The sequence below is a fragment of the Ochotona curzoniae genome, unplaced genomic scaffold, assembly GCF_017591425.1.
Source record: "Ochotona curzoniae isolate NIBS_2020 unplaced genomic scaffold, NIBS_Ocur_1.0 contig_3819, whole genome shotgun sequence".
NCBI lineage: Eukaryota > Metazoa > Chordata > Mammalia > Lagomorpha > Ochotonidae > Ochotona > Ochotona curzoniae.
The window spans coordinates 4,422,418-4,449,763 of NW_024466004.1; the positions used below are offsets into that span (position 1 = coordinate 4,422,418).

At 44.8% G+C, this 27,346-nt stretch overlaps 1 pseudogene; it reads right to left on the minus strand.

The window, feature by feature from the left end:
* Positions 1-5,514: 5,514 nt before the first annotated feature.
* On the minus strand, positions 5,515-21,361 carry LOC121158355 (annotated as a pseudogene).
* Positions 21,362-27,346: the final 5,985 nt, after the last annotated feature.

Sequence of the window (27,346 nt, forward strand, 5' to 3'; positions counted from 1 at the left end):
CCCCGACCCCAAGGCCTTTTCCTGAGCAAGGCGCCCAGGGTGTGGCTGCCCTGCCGGCACCTGGCCGCGGAGGAGGAGGCAGGTCAGCACACGTCACTCTGTGGCGTCATCGCGCGCGTCACTACAGATGGGAAGACCCAGGCGCCTGTGCTGGTTCTGGAAGACCCGGGTGCCGGTGGTGGTTCTAGAAGACCCGGACGCCGGTGGTTGTTCTGGAAGACCCGGGTGCCTGTGCTGGTTTTAGAAGACCCGAGCCGGTGGTGGCCCGGTCCACAACTGGCGCGGACTCGATCGGCAGCTAGTGTGAGCTGCAGGAAGCTTCTCCGAGGAGCGGGACCAGAAGGGCATGGGGTGCTGGGGGACACTTCGCAGCAGGGCGAGAAGACTCCCCTGACCCAGCTTCCCACCTCTTTTAAAGTTCGTCCCGTCTCCCCTGGAGGACTGCGAAGCAGAAAACAGATTCATGTAGGAAAAGGCTTTGTGACGTCTGATTGATGCCCATGTGGCTTCAAAATGACTCACAAAGAAGGACTGAGAGCGAGAGCTGTGAAGAACCTGGACTTGGGTGTCACTGAGGCCGGGTGATGTTGAACAGTCAGTTCCCCGTGGGGCTTAGGCAACCCGGGGCACCAGGGTGCTGAAGCTGGGGCAGACTCATTGGGAAAGGACTTAGTTCCAGGCCAAGGAGACTTCCTGAGTACAAATAGGACATGAAAATAGACAGGAAGAGTGAGACACAGGGCAGGGAAACCAATTTTGAGGCCATTAGAGGAAACCAGTGAAGATGGATTAAGAACCTGAGCAGTGGGAACGCAGAAGAGGCGCTGGATGCGAAGTGGTCGACTTGATAGCATTGACATATGGGCAGGCCAGGTCTCCAGTGTGAGCGCTAGGGTTGGTGGGAGTGCCATTTAAGATTAAGGAAGGTGGGTTAACCACAGGTGACTAAGTTACTAAATAATGGTGGTGACATAGGTAGGGAGGGGGACCACTGATGTGCAGGAAAGGATGCTGAGTTCAAATGTGGGTGTACTTGTTAAACACCTAGTCGCTAATCGGTGTCCCCTTCTGTGTGGAGTGACATCATCGGCATGGTCATCCTGGCTGCTCACTGCTCCTGTGCCCACTGCAGAGGACTGAGAGACTACCTCACTGATGAACTGAGAAGGAAAGATAGGCGTGGGAAGTATGTTTCATTCTTTTTCTCATGAAAGAGCTGCCTTCTAGGAACTCTCTTAGGTGGGTTTCTCTGCTTCTCCAGAGGAACGGTACTTAGCCCCAGGCCACAGAGCAAGTGAACCTGCTAAATCCCAGCGGTTAGCGTGAGGAAATCCCCGCACAGGTCATGGCCAAGCTTTGCCAGTCCTGTGGGACAGAATCATGCTCCCTGTCAACCCCCTTATGAGTGATACCCCTGTACTAACCCCTAGAACCTACGTCATTACATGGCAAAGGGAGCTGTACAGATGGGCCTCCTGAGTTAAGGGTCTGAGGAGATGAGCATGGATGGCTGAGATCAAAGCAGGACGGTCCCAAAGGAAATGTGGGGATAGGAGCATAGGTGAAAGAGACAAGCAGGAAGGTATGTATTAATATGTATGAACTGTGCAAGGGAGACCAGCATACCAGGAAGTAAAGGTAACCAGGCATGCTGTCGCTTTACTCCCCAACAAAAGGAAGGCTCCCAATGAACTTTAGACCTCTGTGTTACAATACTAGGTTTTCTACCTTTACGAGTTATTATCATGTCATGATACATTTAAATGTCAGTTAAACTTGTAGCTGGTAGTAAGGGACTATACTGTTGTGATAATATGGGCCAGGGGAGGCAAGCCTCTATCTGTAAAAAGTATATCATGAGGAGAAAAAATATAATTTTAAAAGAAAAGAAAATGCTACACTGTTGGCCTCCAGGTAGATCCAAGGATGGCCAACAACCCTACAGTAGCAGGAGGGGCCTTTCTGCCAAGGGCCATTTGGAGATGTATAACCTAATTCATGGGCCATACAAAAATTGATTTACAAATTAGCCTGCTTCAAATGTATTACATTTCAAATCCCACCTGTGGTTGCCTTGGCAGGGCCCAACCAAATGATCTTCCAGGCCTTACACAGTCCAGGGGTCCAGTGTTCCCCATCCCTGCTGGAAGCTGGAAAAACACAACAATCCCCCCAGGGATCCAGGAAGGAATACAGCCCTGACCATCTTGACATCACACTCACCTCTGGAATTGCAAGCTCATACATTTACATTGGTTAATGCCACTAAGCTTGTGGTTATTTAGCAGCAACAACAGCAAAAGGAAACTAATACAGTCAGTAGTAACAATAATTTGTTTGCTGCCACATTCTTCTACCTTGAGTAGACCCCTCGGAGGACAACAGCAGTGTGGTTGAGAGTAAGATTGATAGAGAGAACCTCCCTGTCAGAGAAACATGCCCAATAGTTACCTTATCCATGACTGAGAACAGTTGAATTAATGTTAAAAGTAGATCCGGACAACGCTTACCTGCAAATTGATATCTTAAGCCCTAAGCACAGATTGGATCAATCAGGGAGAAAATACAGAAGGAAAAGTGAGTATAATGGATAGAGGCCGTGGAATGCACTAACTTTAAAAGGAGATAATGAATGATCAAAAGCCCACAAAGTAATTTGAGGCAGATTGGCAAGAAAGATAAAAGAATGAAGTGAACATAATGCCTGGGAAGTCGATGCAGGAAAGACATCCAAGATGGACAGGGATTCGCAGAGGCCACAAACAGGTCGTCGAGTGTGTCTAGGGCTACACGCCATGGACTAGATTTAGCAACATGGATGATTGATGACCAGTAACAGCAGCTTCCATGCGGGGTACTTGAACATAGACACCAAATCCTTGGGGTCTGCAAGGCCAGTCAGTGTACAGATTGTCCTTTAGGTGCCCTGACCATAGTTGGAGATTCTAGTCTCGGTCCTGGCCATTAACTAACCAAATAACCTCAGACAAATTACTAAGCCTCTCCCATCTGTCAAAGGAGACACTCAGGTTAAGTGTGTAAATTTTAAAGTAATTCCTAGGTAATCCTGCTAACTGTATAAGATATTCCGTTTGCTACCTTTCAGGCAAATCAGTAAGTATTCCATGTCCCATAAACAGCCAAGTTGTGGCTCTTGTTTGAACTTACCAAGATCATTTCACCAAACATTGAAGAGCCAGTGTTGTATGTGTCAGCCTCTGTCCAGACAATATAGCTATGACACGCTCGAGAAACTCGGTTTGGAGAGAAATACTTAAGTATCATCTGTTGGCATATGCAAAGTATAAATGTACCACAATGGTAATAGATCTGTACGAAGTGAAATGGATGCAGGGAATGAAGCAGTTGTACCTAATGGAAGTCAAGGAACAGTACTTGCCTGCACTGGCAGGTGGGTACAGGATACCTCAGAAATGAACAAGAATTACCAAGGCATGCAGATGAAAAAAAGACCAGGTGTTGGGTAAGCCAATGATGTCATGTAACCATTCCTTCCAGATCTGTTGTCATCTGAGGGAATAGTTATGTATAATTATTTCCAAACTGAATCCGCTTATTTGCAAAAAAAAAAAAAAAACCACAATAAAGCTGAATACAAAAGTAATCTATCCTCCTACCAGATCCATACCATAGGACATTTGCTTATCTAATCCTCACATATTGTCTCCTTTAATTTTGCCAACATGTGGTTAGAGGTTATTGTGTTGCCACCGACATTGTATCTCAGTTTTAGCAGGTAACTTGCCTAGAGTCATAAAGCAGTTCAGCCTGGAACAAGCTTTAGACCCATCACTGGCATCCTCTTTCCAGAAAACCTTTCTTCAGGTCCCTGGTGCCCTTCCTCTGCAGTTTTAGCACTATGTACTTGTTTATTTTACCAAATATATAGTGATACTGGTTTTTACTATGTGCCAGGTACTTAATAACTGGACCTGTTACCTACATTTATGCATGTTGTAGATGTTAGCTCATTGAAAACTGAAGTAGGTGCTATTATTAATCACATAATCATTAGCCTCTGAAGTAGGTGATATTAATCACAATATGTTATACATCAGGAAGCAAAGACACAGGAAGGTTAAGTAATTACTCAAAGTCACATGGTAAGTAAGCAGTGAAGGCAGCATTCAGATCCAGGAAGCTGGGTCCTGGAATGCAGGCTTTTAACTGCAGATGGCTGCCTTCCTGGCGTGTTCCTGCTGCTCACACTGAGGGATTCTGGAAGACACCAGCCTGCAGAACTCACTGTTGCACTTCTGTAGGGCCGTGTGTGATAGCGCTCTGAGTCCCTTGTATGAATACCAACAAATTTTCTCTCTCTAAATCAAAAGTCATGAATCACTTGATTACCTTTGAGTAACAGATGTGTTTTTTTAATAAATAATACTGTGAATTACATAACTAGCTGTTTTTCCCTTTTCACTTCAACTGCCAAGATGCTGTGCGGTAAATTTGTTGGCTCAGCATTAATAGCAGTGTTTGGCCTGCCTTTCAGATTCTGTTGGCATGAAAATTTTCAAAATAAATAGAGAACATAATCTAGTCCTCTGTTTTCTAGATGGTGCACACTTTACTTTACAGTTAGAAACAATAAGCTTTGTTTTTAAAAGAATGGTTACCGCTTCCAATAAATTCTCATGCTTTGACTCTGCAAATAAGAGCCAATTTCAGGTTGAGTTGAGTGAATTAAGCGTAGTGACCCAGTTCAAATAAAACCATGGCTGCTGCCTGACCTTGGAAGTCCAGATCAATAGAAAAAGTGTGGCTCAGGCAGATCAGAAAGTATCCCATGTCCCATAAATAGTCATGCTGTGGCCCTTGTTGTTTCAATCTATTATCTAAGTGATTTGAAACCTTTTAGATTATCTGGTTACACACTGCTTAGTTTTAGTGATAAGAAAGTCTGTTTCCTTCCAACACGCAAATGATACTTTATTTGAGAAACTTTGTTGAGGAGTAATCTTGTTCCCCTTTTGTCAGAAAGCATGAATTGAGATCCCCTGTCCCAAATTCAAATGGCTATTCCAGTACATGTTTTTTTTAATTCTCTTAGAGCTGGTCAGTCCGTATTCTGTTTATTTCTAAACATTTTGTAAGTAATTCCTGCTGATGGATTTTCAAGGTCAAACACTTTGGTAAAAGCCACACATTTTTCTGGAGTTAGACTGAATAACTAATACATTCTTTGAAACATTTTCAATCCAAATTTTTTCATCATTCCCAGCAAGGTAGTTCAATGAAGAAAAGTAACAAAAAGCCAAAGCAAGTGGGTTTGTGTTCAATAGTCAGCCCAGCAGACTGTTGCCCTCTGACTAGATGTACAATCCATTGATTTCCAAATGTGGCATAGAGGCTGGCACTGTGGGAAAGCTGCCACTGGCAACCTACATTCCATAAGGGCATTGGTTAAGTCCTGACTATGCCATTTCCAGTCCAACTTCCTTTTAACGCACTTGGGACAGCAATATAGAACTGCCAAGTCCTTGGCCCAGGGCTGACGGGCTCAGGCACCCTGAAGGCTCTGGGTCCAAGGTCCTAGGGTTATGGAGAGCAGCACCTGGGATCAGCTGATGTTATTCAGGGCCTTGCGGGCAAACTCGGGCAGCACGAAGGCAGCATGATGCACGTCCGAGTTGTAGTACTTAAGCTGCATTTGCTCCACCTGCTTCTGTGTTAGCTGCTGCACTGGCTCTGGGAAGTTGGTGTTCGGGTTCTTGCTGCACAGCATGATATGCCCGCCAGGGTAGGTGGGGATGGTACAGTAGGCGTAGCCCACCACAGGGAAGAGTGCCTTGCAGAACTGCTGCATCTGCTTGATTAGGTTAAGTGCAGTCACTGGCACTCCCCCTGGCAAAAGAGTACACCATCCTCCTTGAGCGCTGTCTTCAAGAGCTGGTACTAGGACTCTGAAGAGGCTCTCTGCAGGGCTCATCGGCTCGGAAGAGTCAGTAATGATGACGTCGAAGGAATCCTGCTTTTGCTTCATGAACTCAAAGCTGTAGCCCATGTGGAAGGTCAGCTTTGGGCTGAAGTAGCCAACGGCCATCCCTGGCAGGAATTTCTTAGAGACATGAATGACATCCTTGTCAATCTCGCGCTGGACCACCGACTCCACTGAGGGGTGCTTCACTACCTTGCAGGATGCCCCGGGCTCCTCCCCCAAACGATCAGCACCTTCTGTGGCCTGGGGTGGCTGCTGAGGAGCAGGTTGGAGATCATCTCCTGGTAGGAGAACTCGTCCCGCTCCGTGCACTGGATGATGCCATCCAACACCAGCACACTGCTGTAGAACTTACTGCGGAAGACAAAGATGTCCTGGTAGCCTGCGCGCTGATGGTGGAGTAGCTGTTCCACCTGCAGTGACAAGGCCTGGCCCGATGGCGTCAGGGCCTGGGGCTGCGGGGCCGTCAGGGCAGGGCTCCATGGCTGGCGGGCGGGAGGGCGGCGCGCCTTTTTATGTTGGGTACATTCAGAATCTTTCTCTGTGTTAGAAACAGATTTCTCCTTAGGTAGCAATAAACATTCAGCATTCAAAACCTGCTCAGCAGTCACTGAACTTGTAAATCAAGCTGCAGAGGAGCGATTTGACACTATCATCCAAGTGAAACTGATCCACTTTCGGAATTCCATCTTCATTTGTTTCAAATTCCTGATTTTGAACCGGAAGCCACAGTAAAAGACAGTAATATGCGTGTAAGTCAGAACTTGCAGAAGGAGGTTTTCCTTCAGTTCAGGTGACATCAAGCTCAAATCACCAACCATGACGTTCACTGCGGCACTCTGGCTCACAGATTGGGTGAAGTCAAAATCTCCAACAATTCCTTTCTCACGGTTTACAGCAACCCATGAGTCATGTCAGCCTTGTGCAATGTGTGCAGGCCATGGCTTTCAAAGCTTCCTCTGAAGTTAAAGACATGATGGCCTGTACAGCACTCAGGCTTGCCCGAGGAGAGTACAGAACCACCAGATAAGCCATGGGGTCCGACTTGCACAAAAACAGGAATTTCAGGGGCAAGAGCCCAGGCTCTTCTCTAGCTGCTCTCCAAGCTCTGTGGTAAGCAGCTACTTGCTTAATCACCCTGGCTTCCGTGTCCACGTCGACAGAATAACCCTTTAAAAGAACCATCTGCCCGTTCATCTCAGAGCAAAGCAGAGGACGCTTGCTGCTAAGCTCCTTCTTTGGTTCAGCATCAAGAATGTCACGTTCCAGCTCATAAGAAGAAGACCACCAGAGTTCATGTACTTAAGCAATCCTATTTCAGGATAAAGCAGAGGCAGTTCAGGAAACCATTTCTGTGCCAAGCTATTCAGTTTCTCATATTCTTCTCTCTCATGATGAATTTCCTGAAAGACACTATTGCGCAACTGAGTTATTTCTCGTTTTATTTTCTCAACCTCAGATTCATCATGGTCATCAGACTCTTCTAAATTATTCCTCTCAACCATTTTCCATCTCGGTCGAGCTTTTAGACCTTTTAATGTCTTCTTTATGGACAACAAGTGATTCACACTGGGACTCTTGTTTAGACAGTCAACGATCTGCTTTTTAAACTCTGTGCTATCCTTGTACTTGGCCTGCACTGAGGCAATGAGCCTTTCCTCTGAACGATCTTCTGTAGCACCTGCCCACATGTGTTTGAAATTATTTCCTTGTCTGCATCTTTGTCTTTCAAATACATAAAAATAAATCCTTAATAAAATTAAACAGGTCTGGTGCTGTGGCATAGCAAGCTAAGTGTCTGCCTGTAGCACCGGCATTCCGTATGGCTATTGGTTCAAGTCCTGGCAGCTGACTTTCCAGTCCAGCTCTCTGATAATGTGCTTAGAAAAACAGCCAAGAATGGCTCAAGTGCTTGCATCCCTGTACCCAAGAGGGAGACCGAGAAGAATCTCCCGGTTCAAGGCTTCGGAACAACCCAGCTCTGATCATTGCCACCACTGGAAAGTGAACCGGTGAAAGGACCATCAATCTCTTTCTCTCAAACTGCTTTTCAAGTTAAAAACAAAAATTTCAGAAAAAAAAAACCTTAAAATTTTTAAAAAAACATTACATGTGGTAACTGATGTGAACTTTCAAAAAACAATGTCAATGTGAGTTGGCAGAAGTTCTGATCTACTGGATGAAACTTGGGAGGTCTTGAATGCTTTTTTTTCCCTTACTTTTTAAATATTGTTTAAGAAAAATCCCAGGTTGCCGGAAGGAGCTGCTTGCTTTCACTGGCATTTGAGAGAAGTGTTTCTATGCAGTTGAGAAACAGCAGGGTGCCTCCCATGAAAGAATTTTCTTTCAAAACCAAGGTTCAGGAAACATTTGGTTACATCGTGAGTAACCAATGTGTTCTTATTTCCTTCTCACCTTGGCCACCACGAGGCTCTGAGTCAAATCGGCGGCCTGGGTAGGACCCTATGTCCACATCCTAATGTATTCCTTGCTCTGCCCTTCTATTTAGTGAAGGATTTTCTCCTGTGTGATTTATCTAGACTTTTTTGTATTCTCTGTTTAATTGCCCTATCAGCTTCAAATTCTGGAAATGAATGGGAAATACGCTCATGATGACTGGTCCCTTGTCTTTACTTTAGGCAAAAATTAAAATGCAACATTCAGGGCTGATAAGGAGCACTCTTGTTTATGAGTTCTCCCGGGTCTTAAGCAAGATAAACAGAGCTATATCAATGAATTATCTTGAAGGGAATTTTAATGTTACTCCAACTCTGCAGAATGTCACTCTTCTAACTTGGCTTACTTTCTTCTCAGGGAGAGGATTAAGGCAAGTCATGGTCAGCAAGGGTAAGCCAGAAACTTACAAACTCTCCACTCAATTCATTCCCTCACAATCTCTCAGGTGAAAGATGAGCTTTCCCTGCATCTCATCTAAATCATCTTCTTTCAGTGAGTTTTCACCTCATGTATTAAAGATCAGACTGTATTCACTAGTACATTTATTTCCATCTTTGAAGGTACAAGGAAGATCCTTTAGCAAGAGCCTTGCCTTAATCTGTCTTTTCTATTTGCAAAGCTGGTGGCAGAAAGTTAACTGAGCATCATAATTATTCTCAGATGTTGTCATCAGACACGGGTGTTTCTGTACTTTAATAATTCAGTCCTATGATCATTTTAGGACTGGGGCAGTAAATCTGTTTTGTAAATTTAAGGTAAAAAAATTTAAGATATGCCACAATTTTTATCCTCCTCTTTTTTAGTTTTTGTAGCCTTTCTTAATTTCTTAAGTATCCAGGACCATAAGAAATGGAAATAGCCTAGGCTTATGTCTCACTTCAGTTTTCATTTACTGAGTTATGTTATGCCAGGGACAGAGAGGATGGGAGGATGCAGGGATTGAAGACGGTATTTTTGCTCTCAAGGAACAAAGATTCTAGAACTGCATGTTCAAGATGGTAGCCTCTAGCCTACATCAGTTATTTATTCACTGATTGAATCTGCCTGCCTGCAATGGCCAGGGTTAGGCTGGGATTAAAGCCGGGAAGTGGGAATGCAATCCTACTCTTCCACACAGGTAGCAGGAGCAGCTTGACCATTCACCATTGGCTCTCAAGATCTGCTTAGCAGCAAGCTGGAGTCAGGAGCTGCAGGTGGGATTTGAACACAGGTACTCTGTTTATTTGTATTGGAAAGTCAGATTTACAGAGAGGAGAGAGAGAGAAAGAGAGATCTTCCATATACTGGTTCTCTCCCCAAGTGGCCACAACAGCCAGAGCTGAGCTGACCCAAAGCCAGGAGCTTCTTCCAGGCCTTCCAATCAGGTTCAGGGTACCAAGGCTTTAGGCTATCCTCAACTGCTTTCCTAGGCCACAGGCAGGGATCTGGGTGGGAAGTGGAGCAGCCAGTATACAAATCAGCACAAATAATGGAATCCCAGCGTTTGCCTGGTGAGGATTTAACTACTCGGCCAGCACACTGAGCACAGATGTGAGCCTCTTAACCGCTGGATTAATCACTCAGCTAAGTGCCAACCTCTTGCTATTTTTTTTAAAGATTTATTTTTTATTGAAAGGCAGATATACAGAGAGGAGAGACAGAGAGGAAGATCTTCCATCCGATGATTCACTCCCCAAGTGAGCGCAACGGGCCGATACTATGCCGATCCGAAGCCAGGAGACTCTTCCGGGTCTCCCACGCAGGTGCAGGGTCCCAAAGCTTTGGGCCGTCCTCGACTGCTTTCCCAGGCTACAGGCAGGGAGCTGGAAGGAAGCGGGGCCGCTGGGACTAGAACCGGTGCCCATATGGGATCCCGGGCGTGCAAGGCGAGGACCCTAACCACTGCGCCACCGCGCTGGGCCCCCTCTTGCTATTTTAATTCAAATTAGTTTATAAAAGTTTCTCAGTCACATTAGCCACATTTCAGGGGGAAAAAATACCCATAATAGCTACTGTATTGTACAGAGCATAGCTGGAACGTATCTACATTTCTATCATTGCACAAAGGTGCATTGGATTGTGCCGGTCCACAAGCCACGTGAGAACCAGGCAAGGTAGGACAAGGTGATTTCAGACTGAGAAAAATGTATGAAATGTAAATAGGGAATTACTTGCTGCAAGCATGTTAATTTCTACTGCCAGAAAGATTGTCACCTGAAGAGCGCCAGGGAAATCTACAGTTTGTTTGTTTTAATTTGTATTATCTCTTTGAAATTTGAGAGGCAAGAAGACAGAGCTTTCTTCATTGATTCATTCCCCAGATGTCCAGAACAGTTGAAATCAGAAGCCAAGAGTTTGATTCAGGTCTCCCAGGTGATTTTTCAGGGACCCAGGTATTTGTGCCATCCTTTGCTGCCTCTTAGGATATATATTAGTAGGATATTGGAGTTAGGAACCTAATAGAGACTCAAACCTAAAAATGGTGATATGGGTTACAGGCAAGGACCCGCCACGGTAGCTTAGAGGCTAAAGTCCTTACCTTGCATGTGCCGGTACCCCATATGGGGACCAGTTCATGTCCCAGCTGCTCTGCTTCCCTTCCAGCTCTTTGCTGGTAGGCTGGGAAAGCAGTCGAGCACAGTGTAAAGCCTTGGGACCCTGTACCCAAGTGGGAGACTCAGAAGAAACTCCTGACTCCTGACATTAGATTGGCTCAGCTCCGGCCATTGCAGCCACTTGGGGAGTGAACCAGCAGATAGAAGATCTCTCTCTCTGCTCCTCTCTCTATATGACTTTCCAATAAAAATAATAAATGTCTTAAAAACACACAAAAAAGAAAGAAATGCCAGGATACTGGCAAATAAACCACTAAGCCAAACATTTATAAGTCTGTTTTTCATTTTTTTAAAATTTTAAGATTTATTTTATGTTTTTATTGGAGAGGAAGACCTTCCATCCGATGGTTCACTCCCTAAGCAGCTGCAATGGCTGGTGCTGAGATGATCCGAGGCCAGGAGCCAGGAGCTTCTTCTAGGTCTCCCACATGAGTGGAAGGTCCCAAAGCTTTGGGCTGTCCTTGACTGCTTTCCCAGGCAACATGCAGGGAGCTGGATGGGAAATGGGGCCACCAGGATTCAGTGCCCATTTGGGGTCCTACTGCTTGCAAGGCGAGGACTTTAGCCGCTAGGCTACAGTGCCAGACCTCAAGTCTGTGTTTTTTTTTTAAGAAACACTGCAGATGGTTCTAATGAGGAAGGTATGTGGACTGCACTGAGAAAGCTCAGTGTAGGATGTATACAAATAGTCCAGAAAAGCGATTTTAAGCTTCCTACCTAAATGCCATCTGAGAACTTGGGCCTATTTAAGTTTGACTTGGCAAGAGAAGAGTGCTGTGGCTATATTTATACCACAAGCACTCTGAAACATTTCACACTCATAATCTGTCTTGTAATCCAAAGCAAAATGTCTTTAATCTGTCATATGCATTTTTGAACACTGGAAAAAGAGTATGTAGTTGTTTTACTCAAAACAGGCTAAGTTATGCAACACTAAAAATAAAAATTTACTCCAAAATATCGATGTCTCATCTTACCTACTAAATGCTCTAACCTAAAAGTGACAGACCTCACTTCAAGTCACAGTTCACTGAGCTAACCTTGAAGGAGTCAGAAAGCGCAGTCCTACCATGCATCTAGCCAGGGAGAAGGACCAAATAAGGGTTACAGCATCCACGGTCACTATGGGGATGGTAAAAGAAGCCTGCTGCTGGTGTTGCAGATGAGTGAGCGCTCCAGACACACCATGGGCTGGTGAATAGCAAAGGTGTTACAGGTCAAGATGAACTTTAGGAGATTCCTTGACTTAGACAAAGAAGGCAACATGAAAAGACCCAGAACAGAGGGTTGCATTAAAGTGCTTTGCTTTGGTTTTTCTTTTTTTTTTTTTTCTTATCTTTTATTATTTATTTTTATTACAAAGTCAGATATACAGAGAGGAGGAAAGACAGAGAGGAAGATGTTCCGTCCAATGATTCACTCCCCAAGTAACCACAATGGCCAATGCTGTGCCAATCCAAAGCCGGGTACCAGGAACTTCTTTCTGGGTCTCCCACATGGGTGCAGGGTCCCATTGGGTGCCAGTTTGTGTCCTAGCTGATCCACTTTCTATCCAGCTCCCTGTTTGTGGCCTGACCACTAAAATGTGAGCAAAACTATTGGGTTTTAATTACAGCTGCAAGTTTTTATTCCACCTGTTCTGCCAAGATGATCAGCTGGGTACTTACTGGTTGCAGTGAGACCTTTAGTTGCCATGTAATTTAGGAAGAAATAAAGCTTTGCTCTTGTAAACCACTGAGTTGAGGGATCCCTCCTTACATAGCACACTCTAGCCCACATGGCTGGTACTATGCAAGTGCAGATTGCACCCTGGAGAGCTGTCAGGCGGAGGCAGAATAGGATTAGAGATAAGGGGAAAATGTCTGTTTTGAAATATTGTGTTAGGGAACTTTTAGGTGGAGCTTCCTGATTGGGGCATAGAGAAGGTATTTTAGATTATCAGGAAGAGATAACTCTGCCTCCAATTTAATGAAACGGGAATAAAATCAAGCATTCCCTGAAAGAAAGGATTAAAGCAAATAATCTAGAAAAACTGACAAACAAAACAAGCATTGCCTTAAATAGATGATACGAATTGTCAAAAAAAAAATAAGTATGAAGAGGCACTGAGCTTCATTTGTCCCCAGAAAATCGGAAAGCAGATGGGTGTGTGAATTTTTATTTGCAAAGTAATCTAATATCTACTAAAACTTAAAATGCACTTCCCAATGGATACAATAGATACTCTGAGTCTATTTTCTCCTCCCTACAAAAAGAAAAAAAAAATCCACTATGTAAAACACATACAAATGTGCACTCACAATGTTGTTTATTACAGAACTATTTGCAATAAAAAAATTTTTGAAACAACTAGAATGTCTATTAAAAGGGGAAATGGAAAAGTAAACTACAAAGTATCATAAATGGATTGACCTAGTACAATGGGTTAAACTTCTGCTTCTGATATCCCATATCGGAGTTTGAGTCCCATATCCGAACATCCCATGTCGGAGTTTTGGTCTCAGCTGTTCCTCTCCTATCCAGCTACCTGTTCTTATATCTGGGAAGACAGCGGAAAATGGCCCAAGTACTCAGATCCTTACCACCCACATGGGAGACCAAAATGGAGTTCTTTCCCTTGGCTTTGGCCTAGCCCAGCCCTGACGAATGTGGCCGTTTGGAAAGTAAACCAGGAGATGAAAGATGCATCTGTTAACTTTTCTGTCTGTAACTCTGCTCCTCAAATAAGTAAATAAATCTTAGAAGAAGAAAAAGAATGGCGTCTATGATTATTATCCATTATAGATGTACTCACATAAGAGAGAAAACTAATTACAGAATACTATACAGAAGTACGTCAGGTCTGTAAAATGTGAGCAAAGAGGAAAAAAAAATTATTTCCTATGACTTCTGTAATGCGTTATTGCAGAAGTGGTGGCTTCAGACATCCTGTCTTAGCATTTTTGCAGCCAGAAATCCAAGGTAACAGGTGACCTGGATGGAGCCCTCAGTTGACCCGTGCTCTGTCCTAAAACTGTAGAGGAGAATCCATTGGCTGCCTCTTCCAGCTCTGGTGGCTGCTAGCATTCTTAAGGAAAAAAAAATTAAAGAAGAAAAAAAAAGAAAGAAAAATGATTTATTGATTTGAAAGTGGAGTTAAAGAGATAGAGAACTTCCTTCTGCTGATTCACTGATTCAACAGCTGGGGCTGAGCCAGGTCAAAGCCAGGAGCCAGAAGCTTCTTCCAAGTCCCCTACGTGGGTGAAGGGCCCAAGCATTTGTGTCATTCCCCCACTACTTTCCCAGACTATTAGCATGGAACTGGATCAGAAATGGATCAGCCATAACTCAGATTGGTACCCATTCACAGCACCATGGTGCCAGCCCAGCATTCCTTGGTGCTGTGGCCATATCACTCCAACTTGCTGTCTTTGTCACGTTGCCTTTTTTTCTTTGTCAAATCCCCCTCTGCCTTTCTCCTACAAGGGCTCTTGTGATTGCAGCTCTAGGACATTCCTGGAGAATCTCCCCATCTGAGGAAACTCATTCATATCTACAGTGACTCTCTTTTCCATATAAAATAACATTTATGGGTTCAGGAGATTGCTGTGCATCAATATCTTTTGGAGGGCACTATTCAGCAACTTGTGAATAAAGAGAATGATGCCACAAGAATATTTGCCAACTTGTTGGTAGTTTCTTCCAGAGGAATGTGGTTGGGGAAGGAGGAACAACCAGTAATTTTTTTTCTTATAGACTTTAACTTGTTAAATAATGTTAATGTACTAAAAAGAAATAACAGAAGAGCAACAGTTTCGGGTAAATGCAAACCAAAGTTTAGGTGGTAATGTTAATTTCATATGTAGTGAAATCAAGGTTTATAGCAGTACCCAAAGAATATTTTGTGATGATAAAGATACCCAGTAAATGTGATCAGTCTTTAGGTATCACAAAGTTGGAATTGCTGATTGAGTCTTGGCTACCCGCCTTCTCATCCATCTTCCTGCTAATACTCCTGGAAAGACAGAAAATGTTGGTTCATGTTCTGGAGTTCATGCCCCTCGTGTGGGAGACCCAGGTGGGGTTTCAGACGCCCAACTTCAGCACAGCCTACCCCTGGCTATTGTGGCCATTTGGGGAGTGAACCCGCAATGGAAGATCTTTCTGTTTCTCCCTTTCTCTCTGTCACTCTGCCTTTCAAACCCATAAAGAAATTCTTTTAAGTTTCTTAACATAAGATCTTCATAAAATTGTATTGGGAGATATGTTTCTTATATTTGATGGACCAGACTAATAGTAATAACATTGTGGAGGATTTTATAAACCTTCAGTGAGTTTTATTTAGTAGTTTTAAATAGGATGTAGAATATTAAAACATGCTAATTATATCCAAAGGACATTCACAAAAATCAATCATGTGTTCACAGGGAAAGTTTCAAAACAGTAAATTTCCACAAGAAGAATTTATATAGTTCATGCTCTCTAGCCAAAATGCCATATAATTAATATTCAAAAGCAAATTAAAACTGATCTGCTTGAGAAGAGGAAATAAAACAGAAATTAGTGAAAAATTATTGAATGATGACAATGAGTTTACATTTTATGTTATGTATAGAACTTACATTCTATGTTTTGTGACCAAAACAAGTCTCAGAGGGGAAAAAATGACACTTTAAAAAGGTTTTAAAATTCCCAGTTACTTGAGAAACAGAAGCAGAGAGAGACTGAGACGGAAGCAGAATCAGAGACAGCTCCCAACCATTGCTTCAGTTCTCAGATGCCCACCATGGTTCGGCCTGGGTCCAGCCAAAGAAAGAAGCTAGCAACATGATGTGTCTGCTGAATGAGTGGCACCGACTCAGCTACTTGTGCCATTGTCCCCACCTCCCAGGGTCTGCATCGGCGTGACGCTGGAGTCAGGAGCCAGAAAAAGGCTTCAAATTCAGATATTTCCAGATTAGGATATGCACATCTATAACAGTGATTTAATCAGCAGGCCAAACACCTGCTCCAAAAATGACTTTTTTTTTTCTAGAATTGTTTTAATTTTCATTTGAAAAGCAAAGAAAAGGAGAGAGATCTTGTATCCATTGGTTCTCTCCCTAGACGATGGCCCAAAGTATAGGTGATCCAAAGCCAGGAAGCCAGGGGCTTCTTCCATGTCTTCCTTACACTTGTAGGGGCCCAAGAAGCTGAGACATCCTTGACTGCCCTCCTAAGTAAGCCACAGGCAGGGAGCTGGATTGGAAGTTCAAGCCAGGACTTGAACTAGCACCCACCTGGCATGGCTGGAGCTGAATCACAGGCCTAGCACACTACACCACAGCATCAGCCCCACCAAAAGAACATTTAAAAGAAAATCATTATTTTATTCAAGAAGCAAAGACTAAGTGATGAAGATAATTCTTCCATCTGTTGGTTTATTCCCCAAATGTCCACAAAGGCTGGGGCTGGGCCAAATTGAAGCTGGCAACCAAGAACTCTATATGGGTCTCTCACATGGGGAGGCAGAGACCCAAGTACTTTACCATCATCTCCTGCCTCCAGGATTTACTTAGAAGAAGCTGGATGAGAATCAGAATAACTGGGACCCAAACCAGGCACTGTGATGTACATTCAGGCATCTCAAAGGGAGATTAATCACTTGTGCTACGTGCTTGCCCCCTAATAACCATTTTGTATGTAATTTGAGATTAAAAATACTGTGAATAAGTGAATTAATCATTCCAATTTAGACAGCTAAAGAAATGAATAAAGTAAACTAGGAAATCTGGAAAGTGAAAGCTATACAAGGAGATTTTAAAATGTTCATGGGGGGCAGATATTTGGCCTAGTTAGTAAGACATTGGCATCTCATATCAAAGTTCCTGGGTTCAAATCTTGGTTCTGCTCTTGATCCAGGATTCCTGCTAATGTGCACTTTGGGAGGCAGTAGGGGATGGTAAAATCAGCGGATCCCTGCTACTATATGTGTGGGAGTCCTGCACGGAGTTCCCAGCTCCTGGATTCAGCCAGGCCCAGCCGTGGCCCCTGCACACATCTTGAGGAGTAAAGCAGAAAATGAGAGAATTCTCTCTCTCTCTCTCTCTTACTTTCTCTCTCTCTCCCTCCCTTTAAAAAGAAATGACAACACTTTTTGTATTGAAAAAAAAAAAAAGAAATCTGTAGATATGAACTTGAAAGAAAAGTTTGGAACCAGAAAATGGTGAAATGCAGACATACAAGGAATCTTCTAAATTTTGTGGAAAATGTGCTGTGATGTGCCTAGAGAGTTCTGCCAAGCTCATGGGCCATCTGGGACGGGTCTGCTCTGTGTGTTCCATCATGCAGTCAGGGTGGCTAGGGTGGGAACTTGAACTCCCTGGAGCCTGTTCTCACAGGGATGGCAGCAGCACAAGATCACCAGCCCACTCCAAACACACACATGCTCTGCCCCGGTCCTGCCTGCTGGCCTCCTTGGTGGCCACGACTCTCATCATTCTACTGCAGTCCCTTGGGCTTCTTTGTTGTTCCCTCTCCCAGAATGCACTGCTCCAGGATATTCAATCACATGACTTCTGAGTTCACTTTCATATCACTTGCCAAAGAGTTCTTCTCTGGCCAATCTCTACATAATAGTAACTCTACGAGCATTCCATACATTCGTGTGTAATTCACTCACACACGCAATTCACTTGTGTATTGTCCTCTCCACTAGAATATAACATCTGTAAATTTAGGACTTTGATGTAGCCACTGCTGTGTCCCCAGCAATGCCAGCCAGCACACAGTAGAAACTAAGTGAAAATTTACTACATTGGGGCAGGCATTGTGTCACAGTGAGTAAAGCCACTGCCTGCATTGCCTGCATCTCAAATGAGTACCGGTTCGAGTCTTGGCTGCTCTACTTCTGATCCAATTCTCTGCTAATAGCCTTGGAAAAGCAACCAAAGATGGTCCATTTTTTAGGCTCCTGCCACCCATATGGGAGACCCGATAACAACTTCTGGTCCATGCTTGGCAAATGCAGCCATTTGAGGAGTGAACCAGTAGAGAGAAGTGCACTCACTCTTTCTATTTTTCCCCCTCTCTCTAACTTCAAATAAATTTTGGAGAGCTGGCACTGAGGTCAATCAGAATTGTTCATTAATAATGTTTTTAGCTTTGCTCCCGGTTACAGCTTCCATCCTTTTATTATTTAAATCATTTTCAAAGACATGACAACGGAATCCATGAAAGTAGATGATGTTCCCCAAGCAGGAAAAGACTGTACAGAAAGGAAAAGGTTGGTAGTGCTAAGGACAGGGTCTTGGGGGCCCTGATGTTCCTATGGCACAGTCTGCAAGACAGCTCCCACTCCGTTTCTCCCTTAACACTACCAACAGCCCTGTGAGAGACGCAATTGTGAATATCTCTGCCTTGATTCCGCTGCTAAGAGATGATATCTCCCACAGATTGATCCTACATTCATTGACAGCCCTGGGTTTGAACCCTGGTCTTCCACCTTGAATCAACTCCTTATCTTCTGTACTCTGCATCTCTTCTGTTTTCAAAGGGAGGACAGGGAGCAGTAGAAAGAACAGTTGAGAAGGTAGGGATGAGTTTTGAATGAAGTACGTAGTACGTAGTTTCAGGAGAGCAAAGGGAGAAGCTCTCTAAGGCCATTTTATTTGCTCCCTTGCTATATAACACAGTCTCATACATGTTTTTTGAAAGAGCTGAGTGTTCTTTATTGTGTGGTCAATCATACTCTGTAATAAAGAAGTGTACAACCTGGGAGAATATATTATAACATACCAAGAATTCCTTCTTCCATTTCTGGTAGTTTACAGCTAAAAAAAAAAAAAGTTAAAAAAACACGCCTGACATGCAGTAAAATGCACCAACAATCACACAGCTGGCTGCATTTGCACAAAGCATAACCAGGTCAGGAACCCAACTTCTTAGGGTTCTTCCCCGTCGTCCCTTCTCCCAATTTGATCCATAACTGGCTATTTGGAGACATAGGCATAGCCTGGGGATGACTAGAAAGCCCACCAACTGACTGTGTTCCATGGGAATTCCTGAAAGGCATTTCATTTCCCAAGGCAGTAAGCAGAGCACCAATGATGAGGACACAGGCATCACGGAGAACCCACTGGTGGCTCTGTTCTCCAGACAGCTGATGGGAGGAGATGCCATTAGGGAACTGAGCAGCCTAATAGAAATGGGGACGAAAGGTCCCAAAGTAATAGAGGCCAGACACTTAACCTTCAGCAAGAAGGTGACTGCAATTATCCTAACGAGCCATCAGGTCAGGGTGCTGTTGGTGACAGGGGAGGGTCATCTGGAGCAAGCCAAGGGAGAAAGTTAATAGAACATAGGTTCCCTGGGGGTAAAATAGATGAGCAACCAGCTCAAGGATTGCTCAGTGTATACAGTCAAAAGAAACCCAGAATGGCTAGCGATAACCAGAAGAGAGGATTTTAGCTGCTTTCCCTGTACAGAAACGTTAAATGTTTGAACAGATAAGGATATCTACATGGTAAATATGCACAATTTTATATGTCAATTAAAAAAAGATTGAAAAGACTACTTATTTGAAAGGCAGATTTTACAGAGAAAAGGAGAGACACAGAGAGTTCTTCCTTCTGCCACTTCAATCCCTAAATGGCAACAAGTGCCATAGCTGAGCCAATCCAAAGCCAGTAACCAGAAGCGTCTTCTGAATCTCTTGGCACATAGGTGCCGAGACTGAGAACATAGGCTATCCCCTGCTGCTTTCCCAGGCCATAAGCAGGGAAATGGATTGTAAACAGAGCAGCTGGGACTAAGATTGGCACCCATAAGAAATGCTAGCCCACCAGGCAGAGTTAGTTTGCTATGCCACGGCAGCTCCCTTCCCCCCACCCCAATATATGCCTTCTTTCTTTTAATTACAATTTCTTGCCCAATTTCCAGATATGAATGTTTTCAGTCCCAAAATCCACTTGCTGAATGAGAAGCTAGGTTACAAGATGAAATGACCTTGCCACATCACAGCAAGCATACCAGTCAGAGTTTCCTCCAACTCTTCCCCCCGGAGAAACTACAATCATTTCCTCAGTTGCCTGGATACCAGTGAAAGTGGGCTGCCAGCATTTCTGAAGAATGTTGGACATAGGTTCAGATTGCCACTGATTCTTAGGACCCAAAGCATCATCATGGACTCCTGTTTAAGTTGGGAGATGGGGGCCAGGGGAGACAGGTAGCAAATAGAATGCGGGTCTAGCATCAGCTCATGTGTACAGCTGGTGAGTACCCCTCAACTCCCTGTAACCGGAGCTGACATGCTCTCTGCTTGCCAGGACAACCACCTGTGGGGTGTAAGAGTTATCCTGGTGAATTACCTCTGAAACTCCCCTCCCTATCCTGACCAAGGCAGGAAATAGAAATCAAGGTCTCCCTCTGGGAGGAACAACTGAGATGAGGGCCCACCTCAAAGCGCTAAAGGACATAGGTATTATTAACACACAACTTTTTGTTTCATTGGTGGCATTCTTCTGCAGACAACCCAAAGCATGCTTGTATTCCCAAGAGGCCACAACAAACATCCAGAGGAAGACAAAGATTTGAACTGGACATCTGAACTGAACTGAACTGAAGAGATCAAAGCAACACAGTGGTTAACAATGATCACCACTGAGCTTGGGTGTGTTACAGAAGTCCTAGCCAGTTAACCAGTTTAGGTGGAAGGTTGGTGAGCCAAGCTGTAATTGTCTTCTATGTCTCCCCTCTGTGTTTCAATAAGCCATGTCCAATCAGATCATTGGCTAAAGTCCTCCAGACTTTCTTGGACCTGAGAGCTGCCTGACTTACATATCATTTCTGTTTCATTTCATTAAAAAAAAAAAAGCTTTACAGCATGTAATGGCTCGATGGCATGAAGGCTTACTATGCTGTGGAGACACACACATAGCACATTCCAAATCTACATGCACATTCCAGAAACCTGACATCCTGTCATGGTGGCATCAACTTGGACATCTCCTGGGACATAGCCATCTGACAGAACCATGCACTGTAAACCATTGATTTTGATTAACAGCTGCCAAAAGAGAGTTCTGCACATGCAAGCCCACATCACCATGCCAGCATGTCCCACCCCCACCAACAAGCAGCATAAACAAGCCCGCAGCCCCTCACATTGAAACTCCAGCCTGCTCGCCCACTGTCTGAGTGGCTACAAGCTTACCTCCACCTCCACCGTGCGGGCCTTTCTGCAATTGAAATCTTCTGCTTTCTCCAGCCATCCCTGCATCTCCTTCAGACCCAAGCATTCCTCAAACCCAATATAGGGACTTTTTAAAGACAATATTGAGGCCAGTGCAGTGACTGAACAAGCTAATCCTCCACCTGCAAGTGCTGACATCCCTCATGGTCACCAGTCTGTGCCCCAGCTGCTCCACTTCCCTTCCAGCGCTCTGCTTATGACCTGGGAAAGCAGCTGAGGATGGTTCAAGTCCCTGGGCCCTTATACCCACACACCAGACCTTCCAGAAGTTCCTGGCTTCTGGCTTCAGATCAGCTTAGCTGCAGCCATTGTGGCCATTTGAAGAGTGATCCAGTCAACCAAGGATATAGATACAGAGAGATATATAGATAGAGATAGAGATTTGTCTATCTTTGGCTTTCAAATATTTAAATAAATTTTTTAAAAAGACTTGTTTATTTTCATTGGAAAGTCAGATATACAGAGAGGAAGACCTTCTGTCCACTGATTCACTCTCCAAGTGGATGCAACGGCCAGAGCTGAGCTGATCCGAAGCCAAGAGCCGGGAGTTTCTTTCAGGCCTCACACACGGGTGCAGGGTCCCAAGGCTTTGGGCCATCCTCGACTGCTTTCCCAGGCCACAAGCAGGGAGCAGGAAGGAAGCAGGAACACGGGAACACAAACTGGTGCTCATATGGGATCTTGGTGTGTTCAAGGCAAGGACTTTAGCCACTAGTCTACCTCATTGGGCCCATTTAAATAAATCCTTTAAAAAAAAATTCACCCTTTTCCAAGATGCATTGGCTTTAACCTGGACCCGGAAGGGAAGGCATCATGAAAACAGGAATACTGATCTGCCCATGGACTTGATTAAGATACTGTAAAGGTCCCATGTGGCTTCACACCTCTAGAGGCACCTGTGCCTTACCTTATAAGTGAGGCCAGCAACTGGGGAGAGCTTTCCGCACTTGATACTAGCCCAAAGGCCGAGAAGCGATGCGGGAGGGCGGGGGGGGGAGCTGAGGGGGGGAACTGAGCGGGGGAGGAGCTGAGGGGGGGTGGGACTTTCTGGATGCAGGCCATGACTGGAGGTGAGCCAGGCACTCCATCTCTGCTCCCCTATTTCTTTTCCTTTTGGGCAAATTTGGCTCAGTCCTCCCTTATGGAAGGTGATTTCTATGTGTGAGTCAACCCATGCTCATGTGTGAGTGTATGTGTCCATTTCCTCACCTTTTAAATAAACTTAATCATGTTGTGTTCCTTATTTGTGTCAGCACTAAGAATGCTTGTCTTTGTGCATAATAAGGGCCTGGAATAAAAATAAGTACCTGCTGCCTCCCTGCACACAAACACACACACACACACACACACACACACACACACACACACACACACACACACAGCCACTCCAATAAGGGTTGTAGGCATCTTCCCTGTAACAATGGGATGGACAACACAGTCCATTACTCTCCTGTTCCAAGGGTGTGGTAATTCTTCCATGCTGTGTCACAGTGTCAAGTAACCTGGATTTGTTGGGCATGATGTAAGACATCGCACTGGTCTACTATATTGCTATTATTATAAATTTGCACAGCTTGAGCAAGAGACAGCAAATATGTTAGAGGTCTTAGTAAGACACGTCAAATTCAAACCTATAAGGATGAACTATGCAGAGATCCAGAGGCCCAACACCTTAGAGACATTTTGAGGAACCTGGGGCCTAGGAGGATAAAGGAAGTACAGCATCTGGAAAAACCTCTTTGGAGCATGAGGCAGCAGAGTTCCTGCTTGGCAGTCCTGCACTCACTGATGGAGGGCCACAGAAGGTTGCCAGCTGAGCGGAGCCCAAAGCAGCAAGGGATCATGAAGCAGACACAAGCACCAGCCTGACAGCCTCCAGCAGACCTCGTTTGGGTAGATGCTGTTAAGGCCATGAATTTGACCTGAGCACCTGCACTGAGCTGGACAATCCACACCAATATAGAGCTTAGACTTTAATCTCAGGAACTGGCTTGGTTTGGTTGCAGAGCTCCTGAAACCAGTTGCTTGATTAGGCTACAAGCAATTCACAAGTTAAACTGTAAACCAGTTGACTGGCCAATGGACTAGGCTGTAACCAATTCATGTTGTTTTCTGTGTCTCACCTCTATTTTTTCATTCATGTCTGCCGATTGATCCTGCTTTTGATTCACGCCTCTGGTTGATTCTGTTCCTGACTGGGGTTCCCAGAATCTGCTTTGCTTCTGGAAGCTACGTGACATCATGGGATTGTTTTTGTTTTGTTTTGCTTAAACCAACTTTCCTAAGAATAATTGATCTAAGAATTTTTCCTTTTAACACTGTGGGAAAAAAATGTCATGTGGGATTTATAACCAGCCCTAGGAGAATCATAGTGTGGTGCTCTGGCATTCTGGGGTCAGGTCATGTCATTTGCAGCAGAACATTATGTCCCAATGCAAGACAAAACCAGAAATTTCCACAGTGCTCCTGAGTCCCAGTAGACAGGGTGCACCTGCACCCAGAGAAACCATGTGGCCCAAACTGCCTATTTGGAGTTAAGTTTGGCCAGACCTATGAAGCCCTACTACCCAGTGGACCTAGCAATAAGTCATCCTAATGATAATAGAACATTCGGGTTACCTCGTAAGCTCTATGAGCAGGCAAATTTAACTTTTAGGGTATCCAATACAGTCATTTAAGGCTTCTTTCTCAGATCTTACCTGTGGCCAACAGAGTGATGGTTTATGCCCAGCAGATGCCAGAAGAAAAGAGGATGAAATTAGTTCATGGGTGGGATATCTTAGTTTATGGATGCAAATTGAAATGGGCTGGCGTTGCCACTTCAATGAGTGGCCCTAAAGTGAACACAATGGGACATGATTCTAAGGGATAGACTTAGTAGGGTGTGGTAAAAGGAATGCCATCAAGTCAAAGTACATACAACCAGGAGCTGTCGCTTAAACCTGCTGGAATGATCAGAGGCTGAAATGAGAAAGGTTGGATGATCAGGGTCAAGGTGAGCCAGGAAAGAAGGATCTATGATGAAGGTGATGAAGAACATGAAGTTTGAGGGCTTTCATATCATGCACTACCAGAGAGCATCCACAGCAGAAAAGGTACCACACATCCAGGCAGGAGCTTGCTCAGTTTCTCTATCAGCTATGCTGTGTCATTAGCCACCACTGATAGCATGGTGGTGGACAACAGAATGCATGGGTCCCAGAGGCAGCCATGAAAGCTATGCATGGCTCCAACAGCTCCCTTTGCTGATAGAGCTACTACCACTCAGCTCCACCAACTGCCAGCAGTGTGGACTGAGGCTGAGTCCTTGAGAGGAGACCATGCCTTGAGAAAGCCATGGTGGCAAGTTAATTTCCCAGAACCCTTCCCCTGCTTAGGTGTAGTAACTCATCTTGCCTATGATCAACATATATTCTGAGTCTGTGTTCGTTTTTCCTGATCACAGAGCCTCAGTCACATGGGTGGTCCAAGAGTGTAGGGTGTGGAATGTCTTGTTTGTTGGCCAAAATATTTAGTCTGGCCCTGCTAAGGTAACTGCAGGCATGATTTAAAATCTATACTAAGCTAATTTTTAAAAATGACTTATTTGAAACATTTTGTAGAGAGGAGAGAGAGAGAGAGAGAGAGAGGAGGGAGAGAGATCTTCCATCCACTGATTCACTCCACAGATATTTGAATGGCCAAAATTGGGAAGGTGCAAAGCTGGGAGCCAGAAGCTTTCTGGGGCCTCCCACATGGGTGCAGGGTCCCCAAAACTTTGAACCATCCTCCACTGCTTTCCCAGACCATGTTAGGGAGCTGGATCAGAAGTGGAGCAGCCCAGACATGAACTGATGCCCATATGGGATGCCAGTGCTTTTAGTTGGCTGTGCTACCATACCAGCCCCATACCAGGCTAATTTTTAAACTAACAATTCAGTGTAGCTCATGAATGTTACAATTATAGCTATTTAGGGACTGAATAAACAGATGGAAGGTCTCTTTTTGTCTCTCCCTCTCTAACTCTGCCTTTCAAATAAATAATTTTTTTTAAAAAAAGATCTATTTATTTAATGGAAAATCAGATATACAGAGAGGAGGAGAGACAGAGAGGAAGATCTTCCGTCCGATGATTCACTCCCCAAGTGAGCGCAATGGCCGATGCTATGCCGACCCAAAGCCAGGAGCTAGGAACTTCTTCCTCCGGGTATCCCACATGGGTGCAGGGTCCCAAAGCTTTGGGCCGTCCTCAACTGCTTTCCCAGGCCACAAGCAGGAAGCTGGAAGGGAAGCGGGGCTGCTGGGATTAGAACCGGAGCCCATATGGGATTCTGGTGCGTTCAAGGCGGGGACATAAGCTGCTAGGCCACGCCGCCGGGCCCTCAAATAAATAATCTTAAAAAGCAAAGATAAAAAGAACTATGGGGCCCAGCAGCATGGCCTAGTGGCTGAAGTCCTCGCCCTGAATGCGCCCGGGATTTCATATGGGCACGGTTCTAATCCCAGCAGCCCCGCTTCCCTTCCAGCTTCCTGCTTGTGGCCTGGGAAAGCAGTGGAGGATGGCCCAAAGCCTTGGGACCCTGCACCCCTGTGGAATGCCTGGAAGAAGTTCCTGGATCCTGGCTTTGGGTTGGCATAGCATCGGCTGTTGCGCTCACCTGGGGAGTGAATCATCGGACGGAAGATCTTCCTCTCTGTCTTTCCTCCTCTCTGTATATCTGACTTTCCAATAAATAAATGAATCTTTTAAAAATGAATAAATAAAATAAAGAACTATGCATGATCCAAAGTGTTTTTTTTTTTTGCACCAATACCAACTTAGTTTTTAATTCAATTTTCCACGAGCTTCTCGAACTCTCTTGCTAACATGAGTTTAGAAATGAAGGGGTAGAATGATGACCAGCCCTCTGCCCACACTGCGCCCGGATGCATTTGTGGGGGGTGTTGTGCAGCTGTGGCTCTGCTTGCATTGGAAAGAGGGAACACTGTTTACCAACAACATAATATGAATCTCATGAACTTATTCTCCCAAATTTATTTATTTGAGAGGTAGGAAGACAAGAGCTCCCATTCACTAGCTCACTGCCCAAATGCCTGTATCAGCTGAGACTGGGTCAGAGCCAAAGCCAGGAGCCATGAACTCAATCCAGGTTTCCCATAGGTGTGGCAGGGACCCAACCACCTGAGTTGCCCTTGCTGCCCCCATCTGTCTTCCATCTGCTTGTTCACTCCCAACATGGTCACCAGGTCAGGTGAAGGCAGGAGCCAGAAGCCAGTAACTTCATTCAGATTTCCCATGTGGGTACAAGTGCCCGAGCAGTTGGGCCTTTTGCTGTTGCTTTCCTAGGTGCATTAAGAGAGCTGTATCAGAATATATTGTGCTAATATTGGATTCCAGCACTCAGCTGGCAGCTTAACTTGCTGTGCTATGGCGCTGGCCCCTAAGATTCAGGTATCCTAACTAGGGGTTAGGGGAGAGGGCTTAACTGCTTGCTGAACAAGGACAGCCATCCTGACAGGCCATCTCTGGACATGATGATGAAGGCGCTTGGTGACACCACCAAGTGAGTGATGTAGATTAGCAAGGTACTCACCAAGTGCAAAGCACATCTCAAATGGCAGAGAAGGGAGATGACAGGTGTCAGTGGTGATCACCCAATCAGCTGCAGGAGGGCCAGTCATTAATTCCAAATAACCTTGCTCCTACAGTAGGCTTCTCTAGAAAAACAGAGCTATCAGGCTCCTAGAGCAATGCCTCCCAGATGGCATTGCACTTTTACTACATAAAGCAGGCGATTCCGGTGCTGCAAGAGATACACTAACTATGTTGTTTGCCACGGTGCGCTTACCATATCCCAGTTTCAGCACCGAGACAATTCCTTTACCAACTGCTCCAAGTGTTGCCTGCTGATAGATACCCCATCATCGAGTCTCTCCTAGGAATTCAGCCTGGTGGATGAGCGCTGCCTCACCATGGTGAGGCTCCCCAACTCCCTGTGACTGACTGCTTACACCCCACGACTGCTCAACACAGCCATACGAAGCTGCCCTCTGTCTCATTCTATGCTCTCTCAGCACGGCCGCTGGGACCAGCTGAGATCTTTGTGGCACCTGTCTTGCTTCTGCCTAGCTGTGCTTCCTCCT